Below are 25,198 nucleotides of genomic sequence, written 5' to 3' on the forward strand. Positions count from 1 at the left end.
TAGGATTGGTATAGCAATCACCTAGGTCATAAACAGTGTCCTTCTCATCACAAGTAACAGTGATCCTTGCTACCTGGTCTTGAGTGATCGCTCCACCATCTTTAATATCATCAGCTATAATGGCCCAATCAAACTTCTGTCATCTGGCCTTTTGATTATACAACATGGGAGTACACAGGTACTCCTCTCTTGTACCTCAAAATATTGTTCACATGAACATCTTGAGATTGCTTCACTACCACTGCATAATGGAGTACCCACAAGATCCATGCTCTCAGGTGTGGTCTTTATCTTTACCTTATACATTATGGCGGTCATTCTGACCGCGGCGGTAGGCGGTCGCCGCCCGCCAAGCGGTTCCCGCCGAAAGACCGCTCTGTGGTCTAAAGACCGCGGCGGCCATTCCGGCTTTCCCGCTGGGCCGGCGGGCGACCGCAATGAACAATGAAGCCGGCGGAGTTGAAGGGGTGCGACGGGTGCAGTGGCACCCGTCGCGATTTTCACTGTCTGCTAAGCAGACAGTGAAAATCTTTGTGGGGCCCTGTTAGGGGGCCCCTGCACTGCCCATGCCAGTGACATGGGCAGTGCAGGGGCCCCCAGGGGCCCCACGGCACCCGTTCCCGCCATCCTGGTTCTGGCAGTGGACACCGCCAGAAACAGGCTGGCGGGAAGGGGGTCGGAATCCCCATGGTGGTGCTGCAAGCAGCGCCGCCATGGTGGGTTCCCTGGGAAACCGGCGGGAAACCACCGGCTCCCCTTTTCCGACCGCCGCGGTCAGAATCGCCCAGGAAGCACCGCCAGCCTGTTGGCGGTGCTTCCGCCGCACTCCGCCATGGCGGTCATGGACCGCCAAGGTCAGAATGACCCCCTATATGTTTCAGTGTCCTCCTGCCCAACTATAGAAGACTGACAATGCACAACACTACATGTGAAATTATTTGCCCTTTTTAAAATGTATCTGACTGCATGTACATGACCCACCATAAAATAGTCATCCTGTTTCCCAGCAACAACAAAGATTACATATAGCATTGGGTCTGCAACGTGAAACTAGATGAAAGTTCAACACAAATCTACACAAGGAAACATCACTTGCACTAATTATCAACAGTAACCACTTTTTCACATACCAAATGGACAAGAAACCACTGACACCCTGCACCAACTATTTCTTTGAAAATAATAAAATCATGCTTTCTGGACCCATATTCATGTTTATTCCAAGCTCCAGTGAATTATGTCTTTCTACTTGGGAAAGAGTACAGTAGTGAGAGTAAATCGCTCCCATCCCGATGTACCTGCACTGAGTGTTCAATCAGTCCCAAGAGGTATTCAGCAATCATCTCTGATGTTTTATTAGTCAGCAACAAAGCCACACCATTTAAAGGTAATATCCTACTGCAGGTGCCACTCCATATGAACGTCTATGCCTTGCCTATTAAACTCTCACATTATTGCAGTGAATATGCAACTATTTCCAAAGGACACTATAATTTTACCCAGCTCTGTTTCTCAAATAGCCCAAAGAAATCCTACAAGAGTTTTGCTGATGTTTCTTTTTCGCTGAATAAGAAAGCAAAATTACAGCAAATACCCAGGCTCTGAAAAAGCTGGAGCTACCCTCAGTAAAACTAGTACCTTACAGATCTAGAGACACTGATGGACTCGTTCAGAGTTTATTGTAGTAGTACCAAAATTATTAACTGCATTGTCACAACTACATCTTGACACTACCTTACATGTATCTGTAAATGAGGAATAGTGCTAAAAAATGTGTTTTTCCTGTGAAAGAAATTGGTATAACCAAATTTGTATTGTAGTGGTATCACTATCTTATAGAAATCCTATTAGATGCACAGATATTCTTCAAACTAACATTTAACATGATGTCTAAGATGGTGGTTCCCAACCTTTTGACTTCTGTGGACCCCTACACTGTCATTAATGAAACCCGGGGACCCCCACTGAATCATTATTGGTATCCGGGGCCCACCCACTGAGTCATTACCAAAAGCTGGGGACCTATCCTGTTAATATTATTTAATTTGCTAACCAGTCCCAGACCCCCCGAGGTGGCATCAGGGACCCCCAGGGGTCCCTGGACCACAGGTTGGGAACCACTGGTCTAAGACATCTGACCTTCTCTAAATGATGGTCATACTAGGTTTTTGAAGACACCTGCAATCAGTTGCATGACAAAATACCATAGACAGACGTATATATAGTTTGTCATGAGTTTCATGTCCTAAATATAATTTACAAATATAGCCTTCCATTGGGAGAAGATTTTCCATTATTGTATCCAAAAGGGCATTGTTTTTGTAGAGCATATTCAAGCCACAATATTTACGTTGTAAGTTGTGATTAACACTCTGGGATCACATTCCATGAAGTACACTACTATGGGAGTAACATGAGTGGCTTAACTTTATAAGGGCAGTTATGGTGATCAACTTCCTTCCACCTGCCGCTAGGACTTTCATTGATATCTCTTAGTGATCCAATTGCTAATTATAAAGCATTGTTTTCACGTACATATTGCCCAGATATCAATGACTTTCTTAATTGTCGCATGCCTATATCTGCATCCATTCTACAAAATCAATGTCATTATTTTGAATATTTATAAACAAAGTTGAAATACAAGAGGGCGTCCTTATATGTTAGCCAGTGAACCCCCAAAACTGTAAAGAACAGTATTCGTCACCTATATTTCTCCTTTAGGTAAGTGAGAGGACTCCTGCTATTCCATCATTTGAGTATGGAGTCACCTACTTTTCAACTATTTTTATCACAAAAAGTACTCAGACTCTTTCCAACCGACGATGTATTTAACACTGTTTTTCTAAGAGTTATCCAGTGCTTTCAATTAGAAGGCAGTGTTATTTCAGCAATTTCCTTTGTTATTGGTACATTGAAAGGTCATCTTTTAACTTACTGCTTTTACAGTTGGTTTTGTTACAGTTTAATTTAACTTTGATTATGCATGCAAACATCCAGCTAACACATAACAGTAAAGCAAGCATTCCTTCGTGTTTTTTGGTGAAACTGTTAGACACTTATGCCTATAACGGTTCAAAAGATTCAGCTCCACAGACGGCAAAGAAAATGCCTTTAATGGAACATTGTGCAAAGGAATATTTGAACCAATTATGGGTTTGGATATTTGATTAACTTGGAATGTAAATAGCAGTTTCTACTTACATGCACTTATTGAACATGCTTTGAGTAATTCAAACTTTCTGTCTACGGGGGAACATGGCGGGCGGCAGCACTCTGCGCGATGAGCGTCCTTCCTGAGTTTCCCAGCGGACGCTGCTTCAGCGGCGACTATCTCTCTAGGTACCTTATAGTAGGTACATGTGTTTCGGTGCCAGCTCCACGAAGACGGATGGCTCGGTGGGGCTGCAAGCTGGGCGCGTGCTGCCCTGGAGCTCTGAAGAAGCCGTCAGGCATCATCGTGCGTTCCCCTTCGGGGGAGCGCAAGAAGATTCAGCACCAGTTGGGTTGCTGAACAGTCTTTGGTGTTTGGCACAATCCTGGATCCTGAGGAGCCCGTGAAAGTGACCGGAGGGAGAGGAAGGCTTTTCTCATCCACAACGGTGGGAAACAATGGCCGGATGGTAAGAGGTTCCATTCCGGTAAAAGCCAGGCAAGGCGGGCATAAAAAGGAGGATAAAACAAGCAAAATAACAAAGTTAAGTTTACCTTTAGGAGGGTAAGGTGGGGAAGAGAAAGACAAACTTCAGGGTAGAAGTTTCTTCAGTGAGCAAGTCGTGAGCAACTCAAAGAGAGTTAAAATAAAGCAGAAAACAAGCATTGGTAAAGCCTATTTTAGGGCTCTACCACTGGTAACCCCTACTCCCAGTACACAGATGGAGCAGGATCTTTCACTTTTGGAAGACGGGGAACTGGAGAGGGGGGGATTACACCTCCCATACTCGAGGAATCACTTAAGGACGGAGACCATTGTGACAGTCAGGGTAAAGTTAGGGTGCGTGTGGACGCTTTGGAGATGCTTGACTCTCCCGACCCTGTGGGACCTTTGGTTATTATGGAACTTCCCCCCCCTTTAGATAAGCAGGGGCAGGGTATGCTATCACAGCTCAGCAAATTGGAAAACATGTTTTTGGCACTAACAGAAAACATAACCAAGGGGTTTGCGGTCTCAGAGGCAAATCAAGGAGAGATAAGGTTGGCTTATGAGTCATTGGATTTTTTTTTGATCTTCTGGCACTTAGGACTCAAGCCCTTGAGGAATTGGTTGAGGCCATTTAAGGGGAAATAAGTAGGAACAAAGAGGAAATTAAATTACTAAAGGAAAGCGAGCGTAATTTACAAGAAAAATTAGAACATCTGGAAAACTCTTCAAGGAGGAATAATTTAAGACTCTTAAATGTGCCAGAAGGTGTGGAAGGAGATGACTTAAAAATATGTAGTTTCTCTTATTAAAAAGACAATGGCTTTGGAGGAAAGCGATGCTGAGATTATGAAGGACATTCAGAGGATCCATAGAGATCCGTTTCGGAGGAACTCTAACAAGAGAAAGCCGTGGAAGATTTTGGTTTATTTTCAAACGTATCTGTTGAAAGAGAAAATATTGGTGAAGGCGTTGGGTTTGGGTCCCTTGAAAGCTGAGGAGTTCTCATTTGAGATCAGGTCTGATCTTTCTAGTGTAACTTTAAATAGACTGTGGGAGTTAGGAAAATGATTGGAAGAGTTTAAAAGTGTAGGTGCGGGAGCTCAACTTTTATTTCCAGCAACTCTTCGTGTAATGCACAATAATAGAATGCACAACATCAGGGATCCAGCCCTAGCTGACGAAGTATTAGAAGGCATAAAGAAGGGAGATAGTGTATAAGCTACGCCGGGGAGCCCAAAGGAGCTCTAACTGAGACCTATGGGTCTGTCGATAGGAGGGGAGGTTCCCCCGGGTTGGGAGGGTAGAGTGTGGGGCACAGTGGGGATCATAGTTGGGGAGATTAGGGTTGTACTGAGTGGGAAGCAGTTAGGAGGAAGCAATAAAATGTCCTTACACACCTCAGGCTACTCAGGTATAACTGGATATGGCTATAGGGCGCCAGGGAAACGGGGCAAGATTATTGCAAATAATGTCTTGGAATGTGAATAGTTTAATGGTTAAGGCTAGGGCTAGAAATGTTTTGCAGTTCCTTAGGGATTGTCCAGCACATATAATAATTCTGCAAGAGACGCATTTAACCAAAGAGAAAACTTTGTTTAAAACTCACAAATGGATACAATGTTATGTTTGTACAGATCATAATTTTGATACCAGGGGGGTGGCGAATCTAGTTAAGCAGCAGGTAAATGCAACACTGGTCGGGGCAACAACAGATAAATTAGGTAGATGGATTATAGTTACTCTGCAGTTGGAAGGAAGGAAATGTACATTGGTAGGCTTCTATGACCCAAATTGTGATGCTATAGAATCTCTGCAAAGGTTTTCTCTTATCTCCTGGAGTTTTCAGATCCTGTTATCATGGCTGGGGACTTCAATGTGGTTTTAGATAATAAATTGGACAGGTCAGCAAAATGCAGGTCAGTGGGTATGTCAAACTCCCAACAGTATCTTAAATTAATGATGAAAGGTTTTCATTTATGCAATGGTTTGTGGAGACTAAGAGTAGGTGAGGAGCAGGGATTTTCTTTTCATAATAGAAAGCACGGTCATGCGTCACAAATTGATTATTTTCTAGTTGATAAGTCAGTGTGTGGTTTGGTAAAGGATATTATTTACTCACCCGCACATTTGTCTGATCATGCAGGAGTAACTTTCAGAATGAGTTGCCCCCAGGAGGTAGGGGGGAGAAGATTGACTTTGAACAGGACTTTGTTACTGGAGGAAAAGGTCATAGGTCTCCTTCTTAGGGATGCTGAGGAATTTTTTAGGATTAATCAGGGTTCAGCCTCTACATGTATAGTTTGGGACATGTTTAAGGCTGTAATGAGGGGGAAGATTATAAGTCTTGCTAGTAATAGAAGAAAGCAGTACAGGGAGCAACTGGAGGGTATAGAGAAGGAAATTTGGTTATGTAACTCTGAATTGGAGGAGGAGGTGACGAGGAGCAGTTGAATAACAAGAGAAGACAGTTGCAGCAACAGCTGGAATTGGTTTTACAAGTAAAAATAGCAAAAAGATGGGAGGCAAATAAGCAGGCCCAATTTGAAAATGGAGAAAATATGGGGAAAGTACTGGCCTGGAAAATTGAGAAAGATCAGACACAGGATAATATAGAGGAGCTTGTGGATAATTATTCGGGGATTAAATTCACATCACCCGATGATATAAAAGAGGCCTTAAAAAAGTGTTTTGTATCACTCTTTATGGAGAAGAGGGAAGTGGAGGTTAAGGCAGTCGAGAACTGGTTAGACATGGATGCCCTCCCCCGCCTTACACAGGATAAGCAGTCTTATTTGATCAGACCCATCACAGAGGAGGAAATAAGAGTAGTCCTAAAAAAGAGTAGTAGGGGGAAGGCAGCAGGACCTGATGGTATCCCGGTTACATTTTATAAAGGTTTGGATGAATCTATAATTCCTCTAATGGTTCAATTGTTTTCAGAGACTTTTGAGGTGGGTGCCTCCATGCCAGTCTCTTGGCGCGAAGCTACCATTTCTCTTATTTTAAAACCAGGGAAATCCCCACCTTGCTGAACAGTGGTTATAAACTCTATGCTAAGATACTGGTAAATAGGTTGAGTGGGGTAATTAGTTAATTGATTCATCTGGACCAGAAAGGTTTTATACGAAATAGGTTTATGTATGAACAAATGTTTAACCTAATTGGTGCTATCGACTTAGCAAGTACGTATCAAGAACCTTTAGCAGTTATAGCCTTTGATGCTATGAAAGCGTTTGATAGAGTTAACGGGAACTACTTAAACTTAGTTCTTGAACGGAATAACTTGGGTAGTAAATTTTGTCAGGCAATTCGATTGATTTATCAGGCACTAGAGGCTAGGGTTCTGGTGAATGGAAGGCTTAATAATCCCTTTGAGATTACTAGGGGTACCAGACAGGGCTGTCCCCTTTCTCCTTTGCTGTTCGATTTGTAGTTAGAGCCTTTTGCAAGAAGGATTAGGCGGGACCCAAAAATCTCTCCCTTTAGTAGTAAGGGATGGGTGAAGAAAGTGGCTTTATTCTCCGATGATCTTTTAGTTTACACTTCGGATCTATCTGCTTCCCTACCTGCGTTATTGAACTTAGTGGAGGACTTTGGGAGGATTTTGGGTTACCATATTAACCTTGAAAAAACTGAGATAATGGTATGGAATTTGGAAGTTGATAACTGCTAATTGATGAAATCTATGAGGTACTTAGGGCTATTAATCGATCAGGAGGTGGAACAAATCGCTAAGGTTAATATTAAGTCTGTAGTAACAGAGTGTAGTAAGTTAATGTTAGGATGAGTACACCTTCCTCTTACAATAATTGGAAGAGTAAATTTGGTTAAAATGATATTCTTGCCTAAGTTGACATTTCTTACTAACTCTATTCCCCTACCAATGGATAATAGACTCTTGATTATGTTTCAACAGAAGATTAAGGGCCAGATGTTTGAAAAAGCCCTTTTGAGAATCGGAAATAGCGATTTTTAAGAAATCGCTATTTCTGATTCGCAAAATGCAATGTATCACATTTGCGATTCGGTAATAGCGATTTCTTAAAAATCGCAAATGCTATTACCGAATCGCAAATTGCGATACCGGCCCCCATTCGCACCTATGGGCCTGTAGGCCCATATTTGCGAATTTTTTGCATTTCCAAAATTGCGAATTCCTAACTGGAATTCACAATTTTTGGAAATGCAAAGTCCAGGGTGCTGGGGGCCTTAGGCCCCCTCTGCTGCACCCCCAAATATTTTTTTACAACATGTAAGGTGCACACATGCCAAAAGGGCATGTGTGCTTTTCATGTAAATTTTAAAAATGCATTTCAAATGCATTTTTTAAATTTGCACATGGTTACCACCAAGTTCAACTTGGTGGTAAATAGCGATTCCTTAATGCCCAATTCGCATTAAAGAATTGCTTGTTACATGTGCTTTAGAAATCGCAAATAAGGATTCCTTATTTGCGATTTCTTATTCAGAGAGTCGCAATTTGCGACTCTCTAAACAGGGTTGCAATTTTAAGGAATCGCTATTTTAGCGATTACTTAAAATTGCATTCAGAATGCCTTTGATATATTCTGAAATGGCTTTTTGCATTCGCATAGTTTGCGAATGCAAAAAGCTTTGATACATCTGGCCCTAACTCTTTTATTTGGGTGCAAAAAGGCCCCAGTATTGCATGGAAGAAATTGAGCAGAAGAAAAGAGAAAGGGGGCCTTACTCTTCCTGATTTACAGTATTATGCGTGGGCATTTCACCTTAAGAATGTTAGAATGTTATTTTCTTACCCCGATCATTCAGCGGTTAGAGATATGCTTAATTGTATAGTAGCAACTGAAAAAGGTGCAGCTCCATACTTTTTATATAAGTTTGGAGATCCCAAGTTTTTCAAGAGAGTGAGGTTGAAAATATTACAGGATGCAGCCAAAGTTTGGTAAAGGGTACGTCAAGTGGCAAAAATAGAGTATTATAGTCATTGGGCTCCGGTTTGGGATTCCCCGGGAACGCCTGAGTGTCTCCAAGATGTGTTGGCTTTGCCTCTTAAGAAAGCAGGGATACAATTCTGGGGGGATTTAGTTAGGGATGGTTTGTTGTTATCCTGGGAAGAGCTTATGGAGCGGACAGGAGGAAATCTTGCAAGATTGAAGTACACCCAATTGAGAAATTGGTCCTAGAAGGTTACAGTTAGGTTGGGGCTGAAAACCAGTTAGATGTTAAAATAATAAAAAATCATGGGAGCGTCAGGAAGGTTTCAAGTTGGTATTGGAGTTTGGTAGATGTGCGGGACGGGGATTTCAAGTTGCCGGATTCCCTTTGGGGGGAAGTGGTGTCCTTAGATCAAGTTCAAAGATGGTGGAAAATGTCAATGAGTGTCGTACATAAGGAAGTTATACTAGCACCATTATTGAGGAACCATCTTTATACTCTGCATATGTTTTTAATACCCCATGTAAGCTTTCTAAGATAAGAGGAGGGGAGCCAGTCAACTGCTCAAAATGTGGTTCATCAAGAGCATCTGACATTTATATGTTTTTGGATTGTCCATTGGTACAAAGTTTTTGGGTAAAAGTTGGTAAGGTGATCTCAAGTACTGTGAAGCAACAGATTTTACAGAGTCTCCCCTTAGTAATCTTCAGTATACCAGAAGAAGGGGAAGTAAATAGTAGAGTGAAGAAGATGGTATTATGTTATGCGATACTTCTGGCCAGGAGGGAAATTTGTCGCAAGTGGACATCTTCTCCCCCCCTTCATTTATGGATTGGTTCGAAGCATTTATTGGGATTTCAAAGTGGGAAGTGGCGAGGAATGATTTAGATAAGGAAAAGAAGGTAGAAATATGTTCACGGTTATGGAACAAAGTGATATAGGAGAGTAATACTTGAAGGGGATGAATTATCTAGTTTTGTCCGATGATTAGAGGCCAGATCAATCTTTCTTCTGGATCACAGTCTTGCTTAACTACTGTCTGCTCAGCACACAGGGGATAACAGAAAATAATCTGTCTGCTGTGTATAATGGTATTAAGTTTGTGAGTGCTGACAATCCCACACACTTCTTTTTGGTCCTGTGCGAGCATCACCCCCATTGTAACTTTAAATAAATACTGCCTTCACCAGAAGGGTAATGCCTTACACGCAAGGGTTTAATAAAACATTACACTGCCCTGCAGGTTGTGAATAACTATGCAATTCCTGTAGGTGGCTTTACTACCATAATAATAAAATAGAAATATCGACCTAATAAAATATTGTGGACAAAATATCAACTATTAGAACATCATGAAGGTTTACAATGGTTAAATGACTAATGGTTTAAAATATGTAAATTCACATATGCACCTTGACAGCATATATATCTTAATAGCACATAGATGTGGAGTTAAGAATGGTAAATCTATACTTAACAATATATTTACCTGCACAATGTTCTGGTAGTCAATATTTTGGCCACAATATTTTGACAGGTTGATATATTTCGCTTCAATATTCTGACATACAACCCTATATATAACTTCCCTCCTTCCTCTACTAGTCTTGTAAAAAAGGTATCAGAAGAAATGGTCTTTCAAATCCCACCCTAAAGGCCTGTAGATGAATTCAAGTGTCAACAAGAAAATTTCATTTTTAGTGTTATATTGATGCATACTATCCTTAGAGCAACTTCCAAAGCAGAAGTTGAAGGTTAAGGCTATAGTGCTGTCTTTGGTAGAGAACTCCCAAACCAGTGTATTCTGGTATGGTATAACCATATAAATGGTATAAAGCCCTCATCTCAAGTACTTAATGTGTAATCATTGTAGAACCCAATATTGAAGGTGGCGTGGACAAAACTGGTTGTATCAGGGAAGCTAATAACCCCACTAATCTGGCTGCACATGCTTGTGAAGTATGGCACATTTAGAGATTTTCCTTGATAAGCATGGCTTCGAAGCCTGGAAATTGAGGGACGTATGCAACTGAGTCAGTTTTGAAGCAGAGAAAATCCATTTATTGGGTCAGCTTTCCCCATTGGAGCTGAATTTTGAAGAAGATTCACAGCTGCCTGCACTGGATTCCAAAGAAATAATGGGTCTTGCGCTAGAAGGACAGAGGAAATAGTTTTGATGAGTTTGCAGAAACACTATGAATCTGAAGAAAGACAGAGAAGGAGAGCAGGTAATTTGTCCTTTCCACTGGAATGGAAGAAATCATCTATGATCATGATGCACAAGAACAAATAGGCATTTTTCAAGTTGAAATACAACCTTGCTCGCCAAAATTTTAGAAACATGGTCTCATCGAGATGAATTATGTTTATTTTCCGAATGATGATCCAGGACAAAATATTGAACGTATGTAGATTTATAACTGGATGGTTTCTTGTTCACTAAAAGTGTCTATCATATTTCCATGTGTTGAATTAGTGCTAGTGTTGTGAAGGACTGCTGCTATTTACCTGAATCAATGATTGTTCATTGGCAAATTGAGAGGTGTCTCAGGTGTAGTGAAATAAAATTCTGTATTGAAAAGTTTTACAATTTGAGTAATTCAAGAATCTACAGAGATACTTAGCTAACTGTGGAAGAAAGAATGAATATTTCCCTCTATTCTATTTTTCACCCTTTTGTACAAAGTCACATTTGCATGAGTTGGAACTCCTAGGAGGTCCACATTAAAAACAAAAATGAAACAAGATAACACAGTAAACAGCTTAAGTTTTAGTTGACTGTTCTTCATCCTGTTGGCTACGGCCTTCATTACCTCGTGGAAGTTGGTTTCAGCCGTGGCAGGGTCCTTGGTGAGGGAGAGGATCAGCTGGGTGTTGTCGGCATAAGAGATGATGTTGAGTTTGTGTGATTGGACGATTTTGGCGAGTGGTGGCATGCAGACGTTGAAAAGTGCCGGGCTGAGGGAGGAGTCCTATGGTACGCCGCAGATGGTCTTGGTGGCTTCAGATAGAAATGGTGGGAGGCGGATTCTCTGTGTTCTGTCGGTGAGGAAGGAGGTGATACAGTCCAGGGCCATGTTGCGGATCCTTGCGTCGTGGAGGCGTGTGTGCATGGTATGGTGCAGATGGTGTTAAAGGCGGTCGAGAGGTCCAGGAGGATGAGGGCTGCTGTTTTGCCTTTGTCCAGGAGGGTCCGGATGTCGTCGATTGCATCGATGAAGGCAGTCTCGGTGCTGTGATTGCTGCGAAAGCCAGATTGAGACGGGTCCAGAGTGCTGTTTTCCTCCAGGTGGTGGTATAGTTGCCTGTTGACGATCTTCTCGAGTATCTTTGTGGGGAATGGGAGCAGGGAGATGGGCTGGTAGTTTTTGAGGTCCTTGGGGTCCACCCGGGGTTTCTAGTTTTCCGGGAAGAATTATTACAAACAAAATACATCACCATATAAACTTCAGATTATCACTAAAATGTCCATATATAAATTTAAAAACTCTTTAAAGAAGTAAAAAATCTGAAAGCAAAATGTGTCGTTGGGAGGTTATAAAGGAATTGGAGAGCCTCTCCTGATGTTCTTGCTTTAAATTTCAAGGAGAGGTTTCAACCACTTTCTATGAAATAGCAGCAGAGATGGACAAATAGAACATGTTTTATATCTTGAATATCACTTTGACAAATGTCACACACATTTAAAACCTTTAGTGAAACATATCCAATCTTAGTAAGGTGCAAAAGCACCTTACCCCATGAGGCAAATTCCACGCTAAATAGGGTTGCCATTTTTTATAGTGGCAGAATGAATCAGGACATCAAATCTCCTCTTTTGAGTTTAGGACCAGTTGGTGGCTTTTATGTAAGGAGCCATGCTTTAAACAAATTTTCAACTGGGTAGACAATAAAGGAAGAATTGTATTTGAATCTAAATCCAGATGTTCTAAAGCATACTTGTAGCAGGAACCTCTTTGTATATAAGGTGCCTTAATGAAGAAGCATCACTTTGAAACAGACAGTAAGCCCACCAAATCACTCCTACTAAACCTTGTACAAACAAACCCTTAATCTCGTACTCTAAGCATCTTAGAATTTGCCCTTCAATTCTATCCAGAAAGCCCCAATCAGCTGTATCTGTTATTTCCACTGCATATAACAGTGTAGCAGGGATCTGAACTTGGTAGACTGCGAGCAGATGAGAGAAATGTTGCCTATCTACAGCCTTGTAGTATACTCCTAACCCACTTGCTTAGGATAGAGCCTTACCCACATTATTAGATATGTGCTCAGAATCACTGAGGGAACTGGACATAAATTTTGCCAGAAAGCAATGAGATTTGACTCACTCTAGCTTCTGATCTGAGAACCCAATTAACACAAAAAGTTTATCTTTTGGCATATTTATTTCTTCAAAAAACATAATATTTGGGATTTCGAGGTATTGATCTTCAAGTAATGCTGATCAGCATAACATTTAAGGGCCGCCACATAATTATTTAAACCTTTGAGGGTCAGATCAAAAGCCACAATATCGTCTGCATACATTAAACAAATCAAAGGGTGCCCTCCAATGCTAAATGCAAAACCATAGCCCTTTGACAAGGCATTAGGAAGATCAAGGCATTAGGAAGATCATGAATATGCAACAAAAATAGTAAAGGTGCCAATAAGCACCCCTGCGTCAGTCCATTTTTTATTGGGATTTCAGTAGATAAATCCCGATTGCCACCCATCAATGCTTTGCACCGGGTAGAGGAATGCAGGGCTGTCATCAAGTGCAGCAGATTAACTGGGATGCCTAGCTTAGATAGCTTCTTCCACAGAGTCGGACGGTCAACCTTGTCAAAGACAATGGAGAAATCTATAAAGGCAGCATAAACTGAAGCACCCCTGATCGTTATTTATTTTTTGCTTATTAGCTGCAACGCAGTGATATTGTCTAGCGTTCTATGACCTATCCTGAAACCTGACTGTTCCCACGGAATGATAAATCTGCTCTCTGCCCAAGTCTTAAGATGTTCTAACAGGCTTTTAGTAAACACCTTGCCAACTGCATCCAGTAGGGCAATTTAGTGGTAATAAGCAGGAAAGGATCTGTCACCCCTTTTATGTAGAGGGATAATAACACTCCCAGCCTACGAGGGGGAAACCGTGACTTTTAGATAACAATATTCAAATACAGGTTGCAGGATGTTTGCCCAAAAAGAGGGCTCTTCCTTAATCACTGAAACTAGAACCTCACCAGGACCCACTGCCCCAGAGACTTACAGTACTCTGATAGATGCCTCAATCTTGTCTACTGATGAGGAGCCAAAACTGTCAGCTTTTCTTTTGTAATTGGGCAGGATATGTTTTGAAAGAGAGGTGGTATTATGATTTTCTGCATATAGAGATAGGACGTAACCTCTCCACACCACCTCAGCAATGGGAGGTAGATAAGAGATCTTTTTAGCACTCCAGCATTCTGCAATAATCGTCCAATATTTATGAGAATTTTTCAAGGCAGTAGCTTCGTTCAGGTCAATCCACCTATGATCAGCATTCTGTTTTCTTAAGACTACCTTCAGCTGCCTCCTTCTTCTCTTTAATAATGATATCAGTCTACCCCTTTATTTTGAAAATAAGATAACCTGTAACCTAGTTAACCTATTGATTTCCTTATTCAGGAGAAACACTGGGGGACACACTTTCTTATGAGGGAGCTTTACAATTCCAGGACTCTACAGAGAAAATGCTTACATTTAATGACAGGAGAAGCAGCCTGTAATCGCTAAAAGAAGAGTCAGAGATTGTCAGGTCCTCAATATATTGTGCTATGATATACAAAGCTCTGAAGTAGTCTACAATGGAGCCTCACAGTGAGGAGTTATGAGTGAATTGGGCTGGCGAATTTAAATTGAATCTCCCATTTAAAATCATATAGCCATTCAAATTTTCAATTTCTGCAAAACAAGACATAAAAAAGAGTGGGTCTTAGTTGGATCAGAGTCAAATATTGCAACAAAGTCTAGCCATAAGGTGTCCACAGAAGCAAGAGTGTGAGCAGCAACATAAGGAACTAAGGGCCAGATGTAGCAAACAGTTTGCATGTCGCAAAGAGCGAATTTTGCTGTTTGCGACATGCAAACTGCACTTGGCACTGCACAAAACCCCTTTTGCGATTCGGTAACCTGGTTACTGAATCGCAAAACAGGTTTGCGAGTCACAATTAGGAAGGGGAGTCCCCATCCTAATTGCGAGTCGCAGTGCAATGCCAGATTGCTTTGTGACGGCGAACGCGGTCGCAAAGCAATCGCAGTTAGCACCCATTTCAAATGGGTGCTAACCCATTCACAAAAGGGAAGGGGTTCCCATGGGACCCCTTCCCCTTGTGAATGGCATTAAAAACATTTTTCCAGAGCAGGCAGTGGTTCTGTGATCCACTGCCTGCTCTGAAAAAATGAAACGAAAACGTTTCATTTTTTAGTTTTGTAATGCATCTCGTTTTCCTTTAAGGAAAATGGGCTGCATTACAAAAAACAAACTGCTTTAATTAAAAGCAGTCACAGACATGGTGGTCTGCTGTCTCCAGCAGGCCACCATCCCTGTGAGTGTCGCGAGTCTCAAGGGGGTCGCAAATTGCGACCCACCTCATTAATATTTGAGAGTCGCAATTGGTGTCAGGGACACCATCCTACATTCTGAATTGCGAGTCTGACTCGCAATTTGCGAGTCGCAATTCAGAAACTACTTACATCTGGCCCCAAATTCCCACTCTGCTGACAGTGAATTTGGAGTCCATTTGTTACAGAGTCGGTCATGGCAACAAAAGGACTGGCTATGGGGTTCAATATCGAAATTGCCTGTTTACTCACCCTGAGGTGGTTGTAGTTCATTTTTTCTTGTGTCCGTATCCGACCATCAGTCACCTTTGAGGTCGGTGCTCCAGAGTCTCCTTCTTCTTGAAACCACATTTTTCTTTGATATCCTCCTTTTATTCTTCTTAGAGGACAGTTTTTAACATTCCCCTTTCCCTTAATAGTTGTAGGAGTAGAAGACACTGATGGTCGAGTTGTAGACCGGTCCGGGGATCTAAACATGGGAAATGGATTCCTTCCAGAACCCGGTCCTTTAACCAGTCTATGGCAAAAAGTTTTTTTTAATGAGTAAATAGGACTTTCTGGACTAGCCGAGTTCTTAACCTGAGCTGCTTTAGAGAATACTGCGGCCTACCAGCTTGAGTTCCCTGCTCAAGAAATAAAGATCATTGGGGAACTTTTACAGACAAAATGCTATCAGAGGCCACAGGGAGTGGACTAGTGTCTGAAAGACACAGCTTTCTGCAGGCCTCTAGTGTGGCAATTCAAAAAATTCTCTCTCGGCCCAACCCCTCGTTCTTTGAGCCCATCAACACTTTCAATATTACAAATAGAATATCTTGTATATGGTCAGAATTATCCACAGTTTTTTTCTAATAAAGCTAGGACAGAAGACAAAATTCTTTCCATGAACTTAAAAGACTCATATTGTCCGGGGAGTTCACAAGGCATGTTCCCAGACATTTCAATTTCGGGTGTTACGAATGAACGGAGTACAGAAGAACATTGATCCATCAGAGTGCTGCTAAAAAGCCTTAGAACAGAGGCCCGTGTAGCACCCACTTGGGACTTAGGTACATCCACATTGATGTCAATATCAGGTAAGGTAAAATCCTCCATAATAGGGTTGCTTACAGCCTTATGGCTGGAAGGAACGTTGTTCTCCATTTCTACGACTGATGGTGATTTTTCAACAAATGAGACATGACTTAAATCTATTTCAGCAACTGCAGGAGAATCAGGAGCAACTCTGTTAGCCCTCATAGTAGAGACGTCTTGCTTATCTTTCTGAAAAAAGGAGAAGATAGTATTTAAACTTTTCACATGGGTCGAGCTAAGCCCCTTATTTCTAAGTGGATTTGATTAGTTTTTTTGCAAGGCCTCATAAGAAATATTCTGCCAGAGTGAAGCCTCCAAGCTGTCATGCTGGTGCCTCCCTCTTCAAGTTCAGGCACAAAGAATTAGTGTGCAACACTGGGTCACGCAAGATCACTGTATGGCTGAATTAGACTATGATATGCACAGGCTCCTAGCTGGATAGCCCTCGATAATACAGCAGCCAATGTTCAGGCAGATTTACAATAAATGGGCAAGAGCATAACAGCTAGCCAGCAAGCTGCACCCAATCCTAGCTGGGCTGTTTCCACTGGCCAGTCAGAATCACTCCTAGAGGGCTGACTACAGCCCCCACATGCATAGTTCAGTCTTTCAGAATGATTATCTGGTGCTCCAAAGTCTTTAAAAGTAGTAGTCTTTAATTGTAGAGAAATAAGAGCGTGTGGTAGCGTATGGAGGAGTGGAGGGGCCCTTAGAGCATTTCAGGGGGCACTTCGAACACTTAGTTAGGCCTTGAAATCTCCTGACCTTTGCCCTCCTAAAGTGGCTCCTTCAGGAGAGTATAGTTAGAGTGTGGTCAGTGTTTGCCAGTCCCAAGGTGTAAAGTGCGCAATGAGAGTATTGCCCAACCACACACTTAACAATAAAGCAGAAATGCACCTTTCATTCAGGACTGCTGCCTTATGGTCAACTTATGCAGGCTCTCTATGGTATTTTACTCTCTGCTCACTGAGCCATCCACTCCACCCTGTGCTCCAGATTACTCCGCAGCCTCCCCAGGATGCCAATGAGATGCTCAATCCATCCAAAGATGCACTGGCCACCAGCCAGGGAGAAAGGAGTAGGAAACGGCTGCAGCAGATCTCTCCTTACAGTGGCTATGGCTCTCTGCAAGCCTCTGCGCTCCTCTGCGCTCCTCGTTGCTCCATCTTGCCTCTCCTCCTACTCACACTCCAACGTCTCATGTCACAAATGTCTACACTAAAAACTAAACAATGAAACACACTCAACCTTTTGTATGCATTCTTTAACTTTGCAATTAGGCACCTCTGGCCCTCATTATGATCTTGGCGGTAAATACTGAATACCACTGCGCAGACTACCACCAGCATGCCGCCGTGGAGGCAGACATTCGTGCACCAGATTATGATACAAACATACAAAATGGACAGACAACAGCCACAACCACAAATCCGCCAGACCCACTGAACATGATAAACTGTTAGTACTACCACCCATACCTTTATGCCACCAATACTATGCCCTCCAAACAATGACCCACAAATCAACACAGCAGACATTCAACAGCGGTAAACTATTGACGGTGAACACTGTCACGGCGGAAATGGCCACTCAAATGCAAAATCAGACAACATTGGCCTGAACAAAAAACCCACACCTGCCACAAATACACTCATCCCACACACCCACCAACAGCACTATAAAACACACACACACAACACCCACAATCCTTTGCAAACACGAGAAGACAGCTACTCTTTGTGATGCCAATCCTGAAGAGAACTGCACACACATATCACAACTACCTATTCATCCGACACGCACCACACACCTAACCACTTCACACATCACTCTCTTCATAACATACACACAACACACATGTCCCCACAAAGGCACCCTTGTTTCACCGATGAGGAGTTGCAGGTCATAGTTGGGGAAATAGTCAGGGTAGAGTCACAGCAGATTTCCATTGCCAGGAAAAGATGAAGCTATGGCGGAGGATCGTAGACAGGGTGAACGCCGTGGGACCACATCCACGCACAAGGGACGACATAAGGAAGTGGTAGAACGACCTTCAGGGGAAGGTGCATTCCATTGCAGCAAGGCACCAGCTCGCCATCAGGAGGACTGGCGGTGGACCTCTACCTCCTCCCCCACAGCTGACAGCATGGGAGGAGCAAGTCTTGGCAATCCTGCAACCTGAGGGACTCACTGGAGTAGCGGGAGGACTGGACACTGGTGAGTCAACATATACTACCTATCACCCCCCATACCTGCATGCCACCACGACCACTCAATCTGACACCCATCTCCCCACTCTATCCCACACAGTGCACATCTCAATCACAAAAATGAAATGCCAAGCCCTGCATGCCATACCCACTGCATGCACATCCCTTCCAGCCCTACATGTACAGCCACCACCAATGCATGCACAGCATGAAGAACTAACAATCCCACTATCCAGCACTATACACAAACAAAGGTGGCAGGGCAACAGCAATTACATTGGGGAAGCTAGTGATGCAGAATATGTCACAGACATGTAGCATAATACACCACTTATATCCCCACAATTGCCCCAGCCAATCTCAGTGACGAGGAGGTGTCACGGCTACCCAGTCCCCAACCAGAATATGCCCCCAGTGATGACAGCATCTCTCGAGCTCTAGATCTGGATAAACTCCCTGGCCCATCAGGGACCACTGGTCAGTCGGCTACCCCGTCCTACACCCAGTCTACTACAGATCCTCCCCCTCAGAATCCAACACCACAGCAGGCACCCAACATCCCCAGACCTCTGTCCCTAGACACGTCAATCAGTAGTGTGCCCACCTGTACAGGGACCCGAGTCCACACCTCACAGGCAAGACAATGAGGGTCCTGGGGTCAGTGGGAGTGGGCACACCATTCAGGGGACATAGACACAGAGGGCCAGGGATGGTCGGAAGAGAGCTGTGCACCAGGGGGAGGACAGGTCCAGGGAACTGACTGCCCAGAAGGCACTCACTAATGTCCTGAGGGCTTACCAACAATTCCAGGAGAAGATGGGTCAGGTGTTAAACATCATGCAGGAGAACCAGCGGCTGCAGGGGGAACACCACCAGGAGATCGAGCAAGAATTGCAGGTCTTGAATACCACCATGGTCTCCATTGCAGGGGTGCTGGGTGGCATGGCCAACATCATGAGGGAGTACACAGCACACCAGCAGGCCCCTTCTACTAGCCAGTGTACTGACCAGCCCTCCACATCTGCTGCAACTAGTGGATAGGATGCCCTTCCACAGGACCCATAGGCTACCAGCACCCCTCCCCCTGCAGAAGGTGAACCACCCCGCAAACACTCCCTGCGACCCAGACAGACACTAGAGACAGTTGCCAAGTCCAAGACCAAGACCACAGCCAGGAAATGAGCCCCTCCTGAATGCCCCCCTTGTGTCACATCTGTCACCTTTTCCACTTAGAACTGCCATTGATCCCCTTCTAATGGGCCATTGGACACTGGACCTGTGTAACAAACAGACTGGCCCCCTACACTGGAATTGTCTCAACCATCACCCCACTCTAATTCACTTTTCATTTTATACCAATTTTTAATAAACACTCTTGGACATAACTTGAGTAATAGTGCTTTAGCTGAAGGTAATGTACAATGTGTTGTACTGTAATGATCCTGTGCAAATGTCCAGTAATATTATGATCCATCCTACAGATGTGTCTCAGCAGTCTGTAAACATCATATCATTACACTGTTGTAACCACAGCAACATCTGCAATAAGGGAAGGCATAGGTGACAGTCAGGTGGGATGCAAAGGTAGTGACTGGCATCCTCACAGCACAACACTGAAATGGAGAAATGTTTAGTTTAACAGTCTTACCTGAGTGTCATTGGAAGTACTATTGTATCATATGTGTCCTGTTGTCCACATCCTCCTCCTCTTCCTCCTCCTCAAAGTCCTCAGTGTCCACTGCTGCCACAGCTGCATTGTCACCCCCCTCCTCCTGCAGATAGGGCACATGGCGTCTGAGTGCTAAGTTGTGCAACATGCAGCACACAACAACAATCCTGCAGACCTTCTCAGAGGAGTAGCATAGGGATCCACCTGTCAGATGGAAGCACCTGAACCTGGCCTTCAGGAGACCGAAGGTCCTTTCAACATTCCTCCTGGTACACCCATGAGCATCATTGTGCCTACTCCCAGCCCCTGTTCTCTGATTCCTAACAGGGATCAGGAGCCAGGACAGGTTTGGGAAGCCTGGAATCACCTGCAAGAAGTGCAGGACACACATTAGCCTTGCACAATGGCAGGGGGTATGACTCCTGAAGGCATACACTGACATACATTGGATGGGGACTCAGGCTCACCTATAAGCCACACTCTGTCACTCTGTAGTTGTGCCATCAGCTGTGGGACGCTGCTATTCCTCAGGACAAAGGCATCATGCACCGACCCAGGATAATTGGCAGTGACGTGGGAGATGTACTGGACAGCAAGGCACACCATCTGGACACTGAGTGAGTGGAAACTCTTCCTATTCCTGTACACTTGTCATTGGCCTGGGGGGTGGAGGGGCTAAGGCAATATGGGTCCCGTCAATGGTCCCAATAACATGTGGTATATGTCCTATTGCATAGAATCCAGCCTTCATAGTGGCCAATTCATTTACCTGGTGGAATGCGATGTAGCAGCACATGTGTGAGCAAGGCTGCCAAAACCCTTGCAAGCACAATAGAGATAATTGGTGTTACATTCCTGCAGCCAAGCCTATTGTCACCAGGAAAGAGCCAGTTGCCAGGAAATGGAGCACTGAGAGTACCTGCACCAGAAGGGGTATTACTGTGGTGCAACGGATAGCAGGTAGCTGATCAGGCCCCAATTGTTGCACACAGCTCTGTGATTGTGGCCCTGTCCAGTTGATAGGTGAGTTTGATATGCCTGTCCTCCAGTGTAGCCAAGTCCACAAGGGGTCTGTACACGGGTGATTGCCTCCTCCTCCTATTCCTCCGCAGTGGTTGGTACCTAAGGGAACCAAAAGTAAGAAGGGAGTGACAACAGGAACACACTACAGCAGTGTACAAGAGCATGTTTGTATGCTGGACACTGGAATTGTCTAGGTGGGTACATTCGACAACAATGACACACTTTTAAATCAGCACATGTGTACTAGCAGTAGAAAATGGCAACCGCCTGTCCTGGTGGAAGTAACCTCACTCTGCCGGCATTAGGCGTTATGGCGGGAGGCGGTCTGCACCGCCGTGCAATCCCTTCTTGGCTAACATGGGCCTCTATGGAGCATAGGAACCAATGATGATGAAGGCCAGCAGTGACAGTGTTCACCCCCCACAGCTGTGACTGCCATTTGCTTTCTTCAACTTCACTTGATTCCTGCCTTTCCACAGGACCACATCTCCACTGCGTGTGCTGCAGTGACCTGTGTCTGGAACCTGCCATGGCCCATGCAACAGGGGAAAGGGCTCCAGCCTTCACGTAGGAGGAGTTGGAGAGGCTCTTGGGTGGGGCCCTACCCCTGTATGGGCAGTTGTATGGGCCTCCAGACCAACAGGTGAGTACACCATGTGTACATTGCATGTGGCATGGCTGCATGTAGATGTATGTGTGCTGGCAGTGTGTCATTTGAGGGGGGTATAGCTGGTGGCAGTGTCTGTGCAGTGGTACGGGTCATGTGTGTGCTTGATGAGGGCCAAATGCAGTAAATGAGCCATTTCTTTGACAGGCTGGATTTATGGTTAATGGTGTCCTTCTGTCTGTGTTTCCTCTGCAGGTCAGTGCCCATCAGAAGAAGGGGTTGCAGTATGCCATCGCCAATGATGTGTGGAATCTGGGGGTCCATAGCCGGCAGAGCACCCACTGCAGGAAAGGGTGGGAGGACGTGAGGCGCTGGGCCCTGAAGACCGCAGAGGCCCAGCTGGGGATGGCCTCCCAGCGAGGGAGGGGTGCCCGTCGGAACCTGACCCTTCTGATGGTCAGCATACTGGTGGTGGTCTACCCAGAGCTGGATGGGCGCTTGAGGGCATCACAGCAGCCACAAGGGAGTGAGTACAGTATGTGTGACAACCATCTACATTGCCTGGCATAGGATTTTGGTACAGGGTTCTAGTCAGGTGGATGCCCCAGTATGCCAGCTTAGACATTGCAGCTTGGTCCAGCTTAGGTATGTTGGGTGTAATGCTTATTTTAGATGGCTAAGTAGCAGCCTTTCCATTTCAGACAGGGCTAAGTTGGTTCAAATTGATGTGCAAATGACTGTGTCTGACTCCTACCTGCTGTGGTATGTAGCCAATGGTATACCAGTGTGGCCCATACTGCTCATTCTTATTCCCTGTGTGTGATGGTGATGTGTATGCCATCTGTGCTGTTGTTGCGGTGATTGACTCTGTGCTCCTTTTCTCCCCCCTCTCCTTTGGTCCTTGTGTGCATTAGCATCATCTGGCAAAGGAGTCGGGGCACCGGCGAGTGAGGAAGCTGCAGCCCACGGGACCCAGGAGGCAGAGTCCACTGATGCTGAGGGGACCAGTGGGACAGAGGATGAGGGGAGCACTATGGGGGGGACAGAAGCTGATTCAACTGACTCTGATACCTCGTACGATGGGAGCTCCCTGGTGGTGGCGGAGCCCTCTGAGACCACCCCAGCTACAGGTTCAACCGCCACACCCGTACCAGCACTGTGCTCCCAGTAGCCCCCTACCAAGTTGCCGGTGCCCACTCACCTAGGAGGGTGGGCATCTCCTTCGCCCCAGGCACTTCAGGCCCTGCCCCAGTCAGCCCTGCGGCCCTCAGTAAGAAGGCCATTGACCTACTGAGATCCATCTCTGTAGGGAAGTCAACCATAGTGAATGCCATCCAGGGGCTAGCATCCCAGATGCAGCAATGCAATGCCTTCCTGGAGGGCATTCACGGTGGCTTGGTGGCCCTGCAGAGATCATTTCAGGCTCTGGGCTCCTCCCTGACGGCAGCCAGTGTCCCTGTTTCTTCTGTACCCCCTCCAACTACCACTTCCTGTCCCGGTCTCCTCACCCCAAGCACTCCCACGCACACATTCTGGCAAGCATACCCACAAACCAACAATCAAGACTCGCACAGCCAAAAACAGGCAGCACACTTCAGTCCACAAGCACTCAACCAGCCAACACGCAGATGCACACACAACATCATTCACTGCCTCCACTGTCTCCCCTCCTCTTCCTTCCTCACAGTCACATCCACACTCACACCTGCATGCACTGCATCAACAGTCCCTGAACCTGCCACCTGCACAGCCTTGCCCACAGTAACCACAACAGGAGACCCGCAGACATGCACCCCACACACCACATGCACAGTCACCACCATCAACACCTCATGCAGCACACCCAACTCACTTGCAGACACCACCACAACATCCATCCACATGTCCTGTTTGACCTCCCCGACCCTGTCTGCCCCCTCCAAAGGCACACAAAAGCTCATACTCAGACTCCCAACAGCCATCCACCTCACACATGCACACTGTCCATGCTCCTGCACCAAAGTCCAGCACACCTCCTCCTCCTACAACCACTCCCCCTACCTCCACTCCCATCCCTCCTCCCACATCCCACCCCAATGGCCCTAAGCAGCTTTTCCTTTCCCGCCTTGACCTCTTCCCTCCTCCTCCCCCCCGTCCTGCCTGTATGAGAACAGTCCCGGCACCCCAGCACAGTACCTCCAGCACCCAGTCTTACCCTGTTCCACCCCCAAAGTCTTCAGCTGCCACTAAGGGGCACATGAGTGCAACGCGGGCCCCCGCCCCAAGGCCTCTCCGCTGCCACCAAAACGGAAGGCTAAAGTGCCACCCCCCAAACAAAAATCCCAAACCAAGGAGACACCTCCCAAAGCCAAACCCAAGGAGCCCCCTCCCAAACCAAAAGCCAAAGAGACCCCTCCCAAACCAAAGGCCAAGGAGCCCCCTCCCAAACCAAAAGCTAAGGAGCCCCCTTCCAAACCTGAAGCCAAGGAGCCCCCTCCCAAACCAGAAGCCAAGGAGCCCCCTCCCAATGAGAAGCCCATCCCCACCGACCCCATCTCCCTCTCTGAGGTGCCTGCCCATTTCCAACATGATGCCCCTGCACAGTAGAATCCCGATGTTGTCAGGAGTCAAGTTGGGGCTTAGACTTTGCCCTGTGGGTATTACAAACTTTGAACTGGCCATTAGGTCTGCATGTAAATATGCAGTTCATTATTTTTCAGACTTGGGCTCTTCATCCAACAGGATTACAGTGGTTGGAACACAGGTATGTGTCCTGGCTTTCTTTGCTCCTGGGTACTGTTACAATCGATTTACCCTGCAGCTGGTTCTGGGTGTGTGGTGTGTGTGTATGGTGTGTGTTGTGTGTCTGTCTGTCACTCACCCCTCCCTCCCTACCTCCCTCCCTCCCTTGTGTGCTAGGCAGCTGTACTCACCGTAGTTGTCTTTATCAGCGTTGGTGCTCCAGGATGGCCATGGCATGGTACAGCATTGGGAAGATTTACAGTTCAGGTTCCATGGCGGACGCTGACTCCTCTGTGTCCTTGGTGGTGAGTGTCTTCTTTTACAGTATATGATGTGTTTCCGCCAAGCTTTTGGTGGCGTTGCTAACGCCCCGGAAATCCTGGCAGTGTGCTATGTCATAATATCCTTGTCTTCTGCATGCCTGGAGATTGCTGCCACCGTGTTCAGTGTTCGTACCGCACTGGCGGTTGGTGTAGAACATTGGCTGTCTATGGGTGGGATCACCGCTATGGTCATTATTGGGCGGTCATTACCGCTGGCCTTGCAACAGTACTACAGTCATCGCTGGCGTGGTGGTCACCCGACCGCCAATGTCATAATTAGGGCCTCTGTCTTTGGATATTTTAGCAAAACATTAATAGCATCTTCTTTTTTAAGTGGTAAAGATTGGTCTTGTGTAGTGGTGCTCATTGACAAACTTACCTGTTTGAAGAGAACTGGTGTCCGTTTGAAGAGTGTAGCACTGAC

The sequence above is a fragment of the Pleurodeles waltl genome, chromosome 7, assembly GCF_031143425.1.
Source record: "Pleurodeles waltl isolate 20211129_DDA chromosome 7, aPleWal1.hap1.20221129, whole genome shotgun sequence".
NCBI classification, from domain to species: domain Eukaryota; kingdom Metazoa; phylum Chordata; class Amphibia; order Caudata; family Salamandridae; genus Pleurodeles; species Pleurodeles waltl.